The sequence below is a fragment of the Miscanthus floridulus genome, chromosome 8, assembly GCF_019320115.1.
Source record: "Miscanthus floridulus cultivar M001 chromosome 8, ASM1932011v1, whole genome shotgun sequence".
NCBI classification, from domain to species: Eukaryota; Viridiplantae; Streptophyta; class Magnoliopsida; order Poales; family Poaceae; genus Miscanthus; species Miscanthus floridulus.
The window spans coordinates 79,159,867-79,172,791 of NC_089587.1; positions in this window are offsets into that span (position 1 = coordinate 79,159,867).

The following is a 12,925-nucleotide window of genomic DNA, read 5'->3' on the forward strand; positions in this document are numbered from 1 at the left end:
CCAAGGAAGAACTTCAATTCACCCATCATGGATATCTCAAATCTCTTGGTCATGATCCTACTAAATTCCTCACAAAAAGAATGATTAGTACTATCAAATATTATGTCATCGATATATATTTGGCACACAAATATATCTTTGCCAACTTTGTGAGTGAAAAAGGTAGGGTTGGCTTTTCCTATTTCAAAGCCTTGTTTAAGCAAGAATTCCTTAAGGCATTCATACCATGCTCTTGGTGCTTGCTTAGATGTGGTTGGGGAACTTGGGATCTTCAAAACCCGATGGTTGCTCAACATAGACAAGTTCTTGAATGGGGCCATTGAGGAATGCACTCTTCACGTCCATTTGATATAGCTTGAAATTGTGATGAGCGGCATAGGCTAGAAGCATTCGGATTGCTTCAAGTTTTGCCACCGGTGCATATGTTTCCTCAAAGTCCAAGAACTCTACTTGAGTGAAACCTTGAGCAACCAATCTTGCCTTGTTTCTTGTCACCATGCCATTGATATTGGTGTTGGGTCTCTTCACTAAGGTCCACACTTGATTCTTTTGAAATTATTGAGCTCATCTTATATGGCCATCACCCAATCTGGATCACCAAGTGCTTGCTCAACCTTAAGAGGTTCCAAAGAGGAAACAAATGAGTAATATTGGCAAAAGTTTGCTAAATATGAACGAGTTGTTACCCCCTTTCAAAGACTCCCAAGGATGTTGTCAACGGGATGATCCCGTTGTATTGTTTGCCTTAGCCTTGGATGATCAATGGCCTCTTGTCCATCTTCTGGATTTTCATTATCTTCTTGCTCGAATATGGGTTGTAAGTTATGTCCTTGAATCGGAGTTGGACTTGCTGCTGCTGTTAGAGGGAGTGTGGCACTACCGCTCTTATATGCTGCACATCCACTTTGCTGATTTGCAATAGGGGTCTGCTCCCCTCAGCATCAGGTACGTCAATGAAACTTTGTTCATCAGCAGCTTGAGGAATCTCCACTTAAGTGACTTCATCTTCTTGTGGTCTTATATCACCAATAGCCAATTGCTTAATTGCTTCACATGGTGGATCCTCCTTTTCTACAATACTTGAATCAACTTGCTCCATTTGAGAGCCATTAGATTCATCAAATATCACGTCTACCGCTATTTCAACTCTCCTAGAGGTTTTGTTGAAAACACGATAGGCATGCTCATTTGATCCATAACCAAGAAGAAAACCTTTATCAACTTTAGATGCAAACTTAGAGGTTTTGGGTTTCTTATTAAGTATGAAACACTTGCACCCAAACACTCTAAAGTAGGACACCTTTGGTTTGTTACCAGTTAGAAGCTCATATGAAGTTTTCTTCAACTTCTTGTGTAGGTAGAGACGGTTGATGGCATGGCAAGCAGTGTTGACGGCTTCGCACCAAAAGAGGTCCGGCGTCTTATACTCATCTAGCATTGTCCTTCCCATGTCAATTAGTGTACGATTCTTCCTCTCTACTACACCATTTTGTTGAGGGGTGTATGGAGTTGAGGACTCATGCTTGAGGCCTTCTTCATCAAGAAACTCCTCAACTTGGGTGTTCTTGAATTCGGTCCCATTGTCGCTTCTCATTTTCTTGATGGGGAGACCGAACTCCTTTTGAGATCTTCTAATAAAAGTCTTTACTTTGTCTCTAACTTGACACTTTTTAAACAAGAAAAATACCCAAGTGAAACGGGAATAATCATCAACAATAACAAGACCATATTTGTTACCCCCGATACTTAGGTAGGTGATCGGTCCAAAGAGATCCATGTGTATGAGCTCCAATGGTTGCGTCGTGGTCATGATGCTCTTTGGTGGGTGAGGTATGCCAACTTGCTTTCTGGATTGACAAGCACTACATATCCTATCTTTCTTAAAGTGAACATTTGTTAGCCTAAGAATGTGTTCATCCTTTTGAAGTTTGGCCAAGTTTCTCATCCCAACATGGGCTAGTCGGCGATGCCAAAGCCACCCCATGCTAGATTTTGCCACTAAACAAGTCACAAGATTAGCTTTACTTTTGTTGAAATCAACTAGGTAAAGCTTGTTCTTTAAATAACCTGTAAAGACAATAGAGGAATCCTCTCTTCTAAAGACTTCCACACCCTTATCCGTAAAGAGATAATTAAAGCCCATCTCGCATAATTGAGAGATGGACAACAAATTATAACCTAACGAATCAACATGTAAAATATTTGTAATTGAATGCTCAAGGGTTATAGCAACTTTACCGAGACCAATAACATCCCCCTTAGAGTTGTCTCCAAAGAGAATATTTTCATTTGAGTCCATCTTCGGGGTATATGATGAGAACATACTCCTTTCTCCAGTCATATGATTTATACATCCACTATCAAGCACCCAACTTGACCCACCGAAGGAGTATGCCTGCAAAACAGATTTAGTTGCTTGATTTAGGTCCCCAATTAGACTTGGGGCCTTGCATGTTAGTCACAAGAAATTTAGGAACCCAAATAGAAGTATTCCTATATATGTTGGCTTCCTTTCCAACATATTTGGCAACCACTTTTCCACTGTTGTTGTTCCTTAAAACAAAACATGAAGTCAAGCTTTGTCGAGGTGGTTGAAACTTTGGTTGGTAGTCATACTTGTTCATAGTGCCCCACACCGATTCCTTTGGCTTCTGTTGAACCTATTTCTGCTGGGGCACCTTCTTCTTGGGCTTAGTTTGATCAACACCAGAATTGATAGCCTTCCCATTATTGCGATGAGCGGCACGGTCGACCTTCACTGTGGCACTGTCGTGGTGTGGCTACCGCTCTGGACTACGGCGTTGCCGCTGTCTGTGCAGACTGATCTATACCAACTCTTTCCTTCCTCTCAGACTTGACACACTCATAGTCATTTATGATCTTTCTTCCATTTGTCTTAGCTCCTGCAGTGTGCCTAAGCCCATGCTTGATTGAGGGGTGTCTCCCTTGTTTGAATTGAGGCACTTTTGAATCATTTGCATTCTTGTCACTTACTTGAGCCTTACCACTCAAGCAGCCCTTGACAATGATCTCATTGAGTCTAATAATTTCTTTTCTCATTGCCTCCATGTTTGCAAGGTTAGTGGAATAAGCATTCAAATTAATATTATAACATTTTCCACAACCTTGACTAGTGGAGGTAGTAGAGGCATCCTTTACCTTAGAGGGATGTGAGTTGCTATCCCAAAGAATGTTATATTGTAGCTCAAGTTCTTTGTGCTTTTCATCTAAGTCACAATATTTTTTCTTGAGAGCAATATTTTCTTTCTTTGTGATAGCATAGTCCCCTTGTTCTTTGGCCAAGGCCTTGCGCAAGGATTCCATCTCACTTCTCTCTAATGCAAGAGCTTCCTTACTAGCAATGTAGAGATCCTCTTATTAGATAAGAGTTTCCTCTCTAAATTCTAGCTCGGCTTGGACACTCTATAAGTCCTCCATTAGTTTAGTGATGAATAGTTTGGTCTTTCCATCTAAGTTCTTAGTTAATTTATCAATTTCTTCATCACTAGATTCATCATCACTAGAGCTATCACTAATGTCACTACTAGAGATATCACTAGGAGGTAGAGGTGGAGGAGCTTTGGCCTTGGATTTAGATTTTACCTTCTCACCCTTTGCCATAAGACAAATGTGAGGGGAGTAGTAGTCATCATCGGACATGTTGATGAAGAGTCTTGGTGAAGAAGATGGCTCATGGATAGCAATGGTTACAACTTTTTCATCTTCTTCACTTAAGCTTTCAATAGATGAATCCCATTCATGCCCAATGTGAGCTTCTCCTATGTTTTTCTTGCTCTTTCTCCAGTCGGCCTTATCCTCTGTAACACCCCAGGTGTTTGTCAGCATTTAAGCAATGGGTTTAAGCTCAAACATGACATGATAAGTGTTGATGAAGGTGTCAAGATCAAATCTACAAGAGTGAGCTCCAACTTAAACTTGGACAACACACCCTTACTTATATGTGGACCCTTGTTAAGATTATGCAAGAGTAATGTTAAACATGCTTATTTCATGTACATTACATCAACATACATCCATCTTGACCAGTGGAAAAGTTTCATTAAGTTTGGAATCAAGAAGTCACATAAAATGATAAGTTATAATCTTTCTTGGATTGCTTTATTAAGTAAATGGAATTATAGGTCATCAACCAAACCTTTGTACCTTGCCCAAATGACTCTAATTGAACTCTACAACAAAAGTCATGAAGGGTTCATGTTGAGCAAGTGGCCAGAAAGTGCTTCAATAGATCAAAAAGGATAATTTAAGCTTTATCGTGATGCTACTTTGACTTGGTTTGAACTATGGCTTAGAGTGTTTGCATGACACTAGAACCTAAATAAAAGTTATAGTTCATCATATGCACAACAAACTTTATTTTTGGATCAAGGCTTGATTCGACTTCTAAGTGTCTCGAATAGGGCTTTTCAAGAATCAACGCAGATTTCTTTGCTGAACTTTGGAAAATCGTAATAATTAGTAGAAAATGGTAAAATAACAAATGTGGACTTTTTGGAATACTTGAGAAAATTATATATGCAATGGATCTATAATATGACATGATTTAGTTTAAAGTTTTTGCTATAAAAATTAATTTATGCAGTTAGGTTTTAATACTAGTTATGTTTTGTCTTTTTCATAACTATAGTTGTTGTGCTCAAATAAATGTTAAATTTTTATGGTAGGCTACTGATACTATGTGTATGCTGTGGTAAAACTTCCAGAAATTTAGGCTTGATATTTTAAGATCTATAAAAATAACAAATGCCCTATGTTGCGTTGCTCCTATTCTGAATAGGCCTGCATGTTTGTATTAATTGGCTCAGTTAAGTTATGAATCATTCCTTGATGACAATAAACGAGTTGTAGTACTTTTCTTAAGCTTTTCAAAAAGCTAAAGAGCATATTTTTTTGTTAAGAAGATTTTTAGTTATAGTTGCTTAAATTTCTGTGGCTGTTTTTGCCCAAACCCAGATAGGGTTGCCTTGTTGGTACCGTGGGTCCTTTTTAATAGTAGAATTAGTTCTAGGTGTTTATAACAAAGTTGTTTAGAATTTGCTAAGATTTCTAAAAAGTCTATAACAACATTTATTGGACATGTAGAACTTTAGTTATAGCTATTTAAAGTTGCATATCAGATTCTGTCCATGTTTTGGACAGAGATGCATTTATTAGATTAATTGACCTTGTTAACTATAGAATAATCTTAAGATGATAATAATAAAGTTGTAGGTAACTTTATAATCTTTCCAAAAAGTTAAGAATTATGTTTTTGGAAGATCTAGAACTCCAATTATGCTTCTCTAAAGTGCCTATCAGTTTTCTATCTATAATTGTCCTCTACTGTTGAGCTGCATGTGTAGTTTTGATTATGCAATTATTTTAGTGGTGTAAATGATATTTTCTATGGTTTTGGTGAATACAAAAGTTGTATATAATTATCATATATTTCTTGTGTTAAAGTTTCATGATCTGAGGTTTGATAGTTTAGGAGTTATGAATTTGACAAATGATCTATCATGTTTGGTCCATGCTCTGTGCAGATTTGAAGAATTGCAGTGTTTGACCTAATTAAGTATGAAATCATGTCTTAGTGATAATATAAGAGTTATATCACTTTCCTTGATCTTTCCAAATTATCCTAGATCACCCCTTTTTGTGTTGTAGAGCTCCAGTTATAAGCTTGTGAAGTTGCATGATAGAATTTGTCCAAGTCTTGATAGAGGTGCTAAATTATGCTTGATTGACCTTGTTAATTGTGGACTCACCTTGTGATGATAATAAACATATTTTAGATAATTTCATAAGATTTATAGAAAGTTAAGGTTCATGCTTGCTTGATGTATGTAACTCTAGTTATGCATTTTTGAAATTACTACTACTTTTCTGTCCTAGTTCTGTGCAGATCTGAAATATTGGCATGTTTGACCTGGTTAGCTTTGGAATAAGCTTTTGGTGATAATAACAATGTTGTAGGCATTTTCATTAGATTTCCATAAAGTCTAGGGTCACCCTTGTTGGATGCCTATATCTTTAGTTATGGTTAAAACAAGTGACTGTTGTGCTGCTATCCAGATTTCTATACATATGCTAGGTGATTGGTTTAGCTAACTCTTGTTTTGGCTAAACATGTTGGTTAGTTTTTTATCGATGCATGTGTGCAATATCTGAACTTAAGTTCACTTGTGTGCCATGCCTAATATGCTTTCTATTCCTCTATAATAGGTTGTGTGATGTTTAGTTAAATAACTTTAGGTGCCTATGTCTTGCATGATCTTATATTTGCCTTGAATGCTATTATGTGATGTATCTCATATTACCATTCTTCATATTCATGCACTTGCATCTTGCATCTCATCTAGGTACACTAGATGAACCATGTGAAGGATGTGATGTTGGGGCCAAAACCGAAGATAGTGTATGGTGGACCTATTCTGAAGATGAAAGTACTAAGCAAGTGCCGAGATGGGAGATGCTCGCCAAGCGAGTGTCATCTAACAAACACTGACCTAGTGTTGGATCATAGGTAAGCCCCAGAGCATTCTAAACCTCCTATGTTTTTTACAAATATCACTTGCGTCCTTTACGTTTGATGCATTAGGTTATAAGAGTTAGTTGGAAACACTTGATGCATGAAACTACCTTGTCTAGAAATATACCTTTAACCATGTGTAGGTCTAGGATCAAATCTATGCTTAGCCATGCTTAGACCGGTAGAAGTCGGGTGATTTCCTATTACCTGTGAGATATAGGTGGATACCGCAGCACGATTGGTTATATTTGCTATCATGAAAAAGAACCATGGGGTAATGTAAATGGAGGCCCGGTGAAGTCTATGTGTAGGTTGACTCATATGATTCCGTCTATGCAGGTTAAGGACCATACCATTGTTGGCACTTCTGACAAGATTGAATGCATGATGCTCACTTAGTTGGCTGGATAACTCATTTCAGCCGCGAAGCCAAGTAGCTCAACTCAGGCAAAGCCCCGCTCTGTTAGAGTGTGCACTCTAGATGGTAGTAAGGATGTGTGGGGAGCCAGCCATGAGCCCAAGGACAGGGTAGTCCTAATTGTCCTAGCAGCTGGTTGTCCCTGATTGTACGGCGCTAGGTGAACCCGTGAAATGTGGACCTGAGTTGTACCAAAGGTGACCAAAGACTATCTTGGTGCAGGTATGTCTGGGTTTGTGTTAGGAATAAATTCCCAGCTGGTTGAAATTGATTCGAATCGACGTCTCTCTTGGACAGTGGGAAACTTGGCTAGCCCCAACATCATAGTAATTGTGTTATGGAATGTGATGGTTTGGATGTACATGGAATTACTACACCGGCTATGGTTACTATTGTATGCTACTAAATGATATACCACATGTTTGGCATAGGTTAGTTGCTAATCTAGAGATGAATATCTATGATTAACTTGGTTACCGAATTATAAAATGTATAGCTCAACTATTGGCTTTTATGCAAAAATATTGTCAAGCTAGCTCCACTTATAAATCCTTGCATGATCCTTGGAGTCATTTTATTTCTGGTTTATGACGGGTAAGTCTAGCTGAGTATATTCGAGTAGTCAGGGTTTATCCCACCATGTTGCAGGTGAAGTTCTCGGCCTGCTGAAGATGGTGGCTAACCGTCATGGGGCTCGGTGACTCTATATTTATTTCTCATCTATATGCTTTTATCAGAGGATGTCACTTATGCTAGCAATGTATTTGGAACTTATATTAATGTAATCATTTGAAAGCTATGTTATTTTCACTAATCGGTTTTGAAACCCAAACTTGTACTATTATTTGTGAACCCATTTGTAATATTATTTCTGCTGCAACTCTGTGTATGTGATGTGTATTTGCTTAATCCCTCGATCTTGGTTATGATGTTGATTTACCGAGGTCCTTCGTAACACTCGGCGGACTACCGGGTTTATATAAGTGAAAGTATACGTGCGTCAACGCGCTAAACGGGGACAGCCGTACTTGATCTTGTATAAATTGGGCGGTTCTGTCACATCCTCCTTCTTCCCTTTCTTATACTTGTTCTCCTTGATCTCATGTGGGCACTTGGTAATGAAGTGATTGGTGCTTCCACAATTGTAGCATGTCCTCTTCTTCTTGTTTGGAAACTTCCTCTTTACTACCTTGTACCCTTGCTTCTTCAACCCTTTGTGAAAACTCCTCATAAAGAGAGCAACATCATCCACTTTCTCATATTGGTCATCATCATGTTCACTCTCACTAGAGGATGAGATGGTCTCTACTCTTTCTTGAACTTGCTTAATTGCTTTGGGCTTGTTAATTGAAGCTTGCTTGTTGGTCTTGGACTTGCTTGTAGAGCCCTGCTTGCTTGATTTGTTGGCCTCGAGAGCTACATCCTTGTTGATCTTGATGCCTTCTAGCTTTGCTTGCAATTCTCCAAGCTTCTCCCTCTCATTTGCTTCTTCTCTTTGCATGTCAAAGGTCAAGATCCTCCCAAGTACATCATTTGGTGTGAAGTACTCAAACTTTTTCTTGTCTCTAATTAGAGTTACTACGGTCTCATTTCTTGGTGAATAAGCTTCCAACATAATCTTGACAACTTTGTGATCATCTAGCTCATCACAACCATAGCCTCTAATCTTTCCCACCATGGTCATCATCCTATCAAACATCTCTTGTGGCCCTTCTCCATCCAAGATAACAAATCGGTTGAGCTTGGACATCAACAAATCAATTCTTGCCTTTCTCACTTTGTCAACCCTTTCATGTGCAAGATGCAAAGTATCCCAAATTTGCTTGGCAACATCCACACCAATCACTCTATTGTACTCATCACCATCCAAGGCACTAAGTAGCACACTAGTAGCTTGACCGTTGAGGTGGATGATTCTCATTTCTTCCATGGTTGGATTCTTGGGATCAACTAGTGGCTTAAATCCATTGCAAACAACCTCCCAAATGCTAGGATGAAGACCTATAAGATAGGCTCTCATCAAGTGCTTCCACTTGGCAAAGTTGGTCCTATCGAAATGAGGTAACTTGCTCGTGGGCACATTGATGAAAGACTTGCGATCATGGTTAGTCATAGACATAGAAGAATAGTTAAAGGATACAGCGGCATATTTGTTGTTGTCATTCTTCTTGCCCTTTCCTTTCTTGTCCTTCTTGCTATGCACTTGGTAGGACTCATAATCATAACCATCTTTGGAGCTGCTAGATAGCTCACTTGAAGATGCATTGGAGGCTTTTGCTTCTTGTTCCTTCTTCTTTCTTGCTTCTCTTCTTTTTCTTCTAGCTTCTCTCTTGAGTCTTCTTTCTTCTTTTATTGCTTTCTTCTTTTCTAACCGCTGATGCTCCTTCTTCTTCTTCTCTCTTGCTTCTCTTTTCTCTTTTCTAGCTGTCCTTCTTCTTCTTCTTTCTTCTTCATTTTGAGCTTTTTCGGCATCAGTTGCCTCTAGCTGTGGGAGCATGGAGTTGCTTGCTGTAGAGGTGCTAAGCTCACTATTGTCAGTGTCATGCAGCCCAACATCCTTCGGATCGATGTTGATGGGCTTCACAACATTGGATCCTCCCCTAGGCTCCATACCTCATGTCGTGAGACGCACATGAGGTAACCTGCTCCGATACCACTTGTAGGATCTCTGGTACGCTTAGAGGGGATGAATAGACCTATAAAAATTCAACTCAAACAGAAGTCAAATTCACTCGCGGCACTACCGCTCTGTGAGCGTAGCACTGTCGTACAGCAGTACTACCACACCTGTAGGAGAGATTGAAAGGTCCTAATGGCTAGAGGGGGGTGAATAGCCTAATAAAAATTTCTACAACAACACTTAACAAAATCGTTAGACAATTATGAGGCGAAGCAAGTGTTGCGCTAGCCTACTCAAAATGCAAGCCACCTACCACAATTCTAGTTTAGATAGTATCTATTCACTCAATAGCTATGGCACTACCCTATGTTAGTGTGCTCTCAAAGGCTAACTAAAGAGCCACACTAACCAAGCAAGCAAGCTCTCACAACTAGCTACACTAAAGAGCTTGATAACTAGTTTATGGTAAAGTAAAGAGAGTGATCAAGAAGGTTATACCGCCGTGTCGAGGAGTGAACCAATCAATCACAAGAATCAATATCAATGAAGACCAATCACCTCGGAATCAAAGGATGAACACAATGATTTTTTTACCGAGGTTCACTTGCTTGCCGACAAGCTACTCCTCGTTGTGGCGATTCACTCACTTGGAGGTTCACACGCTAATTGGCATCACACGCCAAACCCTCAATAGGGTGCCGCACAACCAACACAAGATGAGGATCACACAAGCCACGAGCAATTTACTAGAGTACCTTTCGGCGCTCCGCTGGGGAAAGGTCAAGAACCCCTCACAATCACCACGATCGGAGCCGGAGACAATCACCCCCCTCCACTTAATGATCCTCACTGCTCCAAGCCATCTAGGTAGTAGCAATCACCAAGAGTAACAAGCGAAACCCATAGCGAAACACGAACACCAAGTGCCTCTAGATGCAAACACTCAAGCAATGCACTTGGATTCACTCCCAATCTCACTATGATGAAGAGTCAATGATGGAGATGAGTGAAAGGGCTTTGGCTAAGCTCACAAGGTTGCTATGTTAATGAAAATGGCCAAAGGTTGTGAGCTACAGCCGGCCATGGGGCTTAAATAGAAGCCCCCCACGAAATAGAGCCATTATACCCCTTCACTGGTCATAACACGGGCAGACCGGATGCTCTGGTCCAACCGACCGGACGCTGCCCCTCAGCGTCCGGTCGCCCGATGGTGGCCACGTGTCTCCTACGTTCATCAGTGAACGTTTGATCTCAACGGTCGACATGTTGACCGGATGCTCTGATAGAGCTGACCAGATGCTGGACCCTCAGCGTCTAGTCGTTTATAGTAAGGGTCCAAAACGAGTTTTTGCCAACCGGACGCGTCTGGTCATGCAGGACCGGACACAGCCCAGCGTCTGGTGCTTAACCCTAATCACTGTGCCATCCGACAACTTGACCGAACATTGTTCCTCAACGTTCGGTCGCTTAGCGACCCAACGTCCGGTTAGTTGACCGACGCCAGCATCTCACTGTTACACATGACCAGACGCGTCGGTCCCTCAGAGGTCCAGCGTCTGGTCACTGTATAACCAGCGACACTTACTTGTTTTCACTTCTAACTTCTCCACCTTTGCTCAAGTGTGCCAACCACCAAGTGTATCACCTTGTGCACATGTGTTAGCATATTTTCACAAACATTTTCAAGGGTGTTAGCACTCCACTAGATCCTAAATGCATATGCAATAAGTTAGAGCATCTAGTGGCACTTTGATAACTGCATTCCGATACGAGTTTCACCCCTCTTAATAGTACGGCTATCAAACCTAAATGTGATCACACTCTCTAAGTGTCTTGATCACCAAAACAAAATAGCTCCTATGGTTTATACCTTTGCCTTGAGTTTTTTTGTTTTTCTCTTTCTTCTTTCCAAGTCCAAGCACTTGATCATCATCATGGTATCATCATCATGTTATGATCTTCATTTGCTTCACCACTTGGAATGTGCTACCTATCTCATGATCACTTGATAAACTAGGTTAGCACTTAGGGTTTCATCAATTCACCAAAACCAAACTAGAGCTTTCAATCTCCTCCTTTTTGGTAATTGATGACAACCCTTTCACAAAGATATGAATTGAAATTCAATTGAATCCATGTTGCTTGCCCAAGCATATTTACCATGTGTAAAAGGATATGGACAAGTTTCATGAACCCCAAATGGTAGCAATTGCTCCCCCTACATATATGCTAAGAGTTTGGATTGTAGCTTGCACATATGCTTAGATAGGAAATATAGGAGTCAATGTCTACCAAATGATGCTAAGGTATAAAAGATGGACCTTTGAAGCATGATACCAATTGGAGTGCACCAATATACCATCCTTAGCACCATGGTTAGCTCAATACCACTTAGAAACAACACTTGGAAATGAAAGTTATCTAGTGATTTCATTTCATCATTCAATCTTACAACTAACATACATCACACAAGCATGGATATTTTAATTTTAATACTTGTGCCATGCAAGCAAACATATGAAATACACATTCAAATGCATCATACAAGTTTATGAGCTTGCTCCCCTACTTGTATGCTCAAAATTTTAGTTGATCCCTTTCCTTTGTCATATCTCTCCCCCTATGTCATATATCAAGATATCTTTATGTTTTTCTCCCTTTATGATATTTCTCCCCCTTTTTCACTATCTTTACTACTATCTTTGTTTCTCTCCCCCTTTGTCATCAATGACCACAAAGGTTTAAAATATAGATAGTATTATTTGTAGGGTCAAGATTATCAATGTCAATCGATGGGGTGAGGATCATTTTCCTAAATTTGGTCTAGTCTAGATCATTTACCAAAGATATTTAACTCAGTTTGATCCAAGGACAAGCTTCTTCACACCTCCAAATAAGGGTTATCTTGTACCATGTTGAGTTAAACACTTATAGCTCATTTTTTAGATTAAACACTAGGTTTACAAGCCCATAAACATGTCATATGCTACCACTAGATCAAGTCAAGCATAGAAGCAATAGTGATACCATATAGACATCAAAATCATTTGATTTTCATGAATGAGACTAATAAAATAGAACCACTTGGAAGGTCCTAATAAAATTAAAAATGTGACTAGATGCACTAATCATGTCCTTAACAAAGATGTATGTCATGCCAATCAACTTTTACCTTGGATTGCTCGAAGGAGAGGCATGTCATATGAGTGGGGTTGCATCAACACATATTTGAGAAATCCAATATGTTCAACTCATTCCTTAGCTTGCAAAACCTTTTCTCATCCAATGGCTTGGTGAATATGTCGGCAAGTTGATCTTCGGTGCCTACCTCTCAATGCAAATGTCCCCTTTTTGT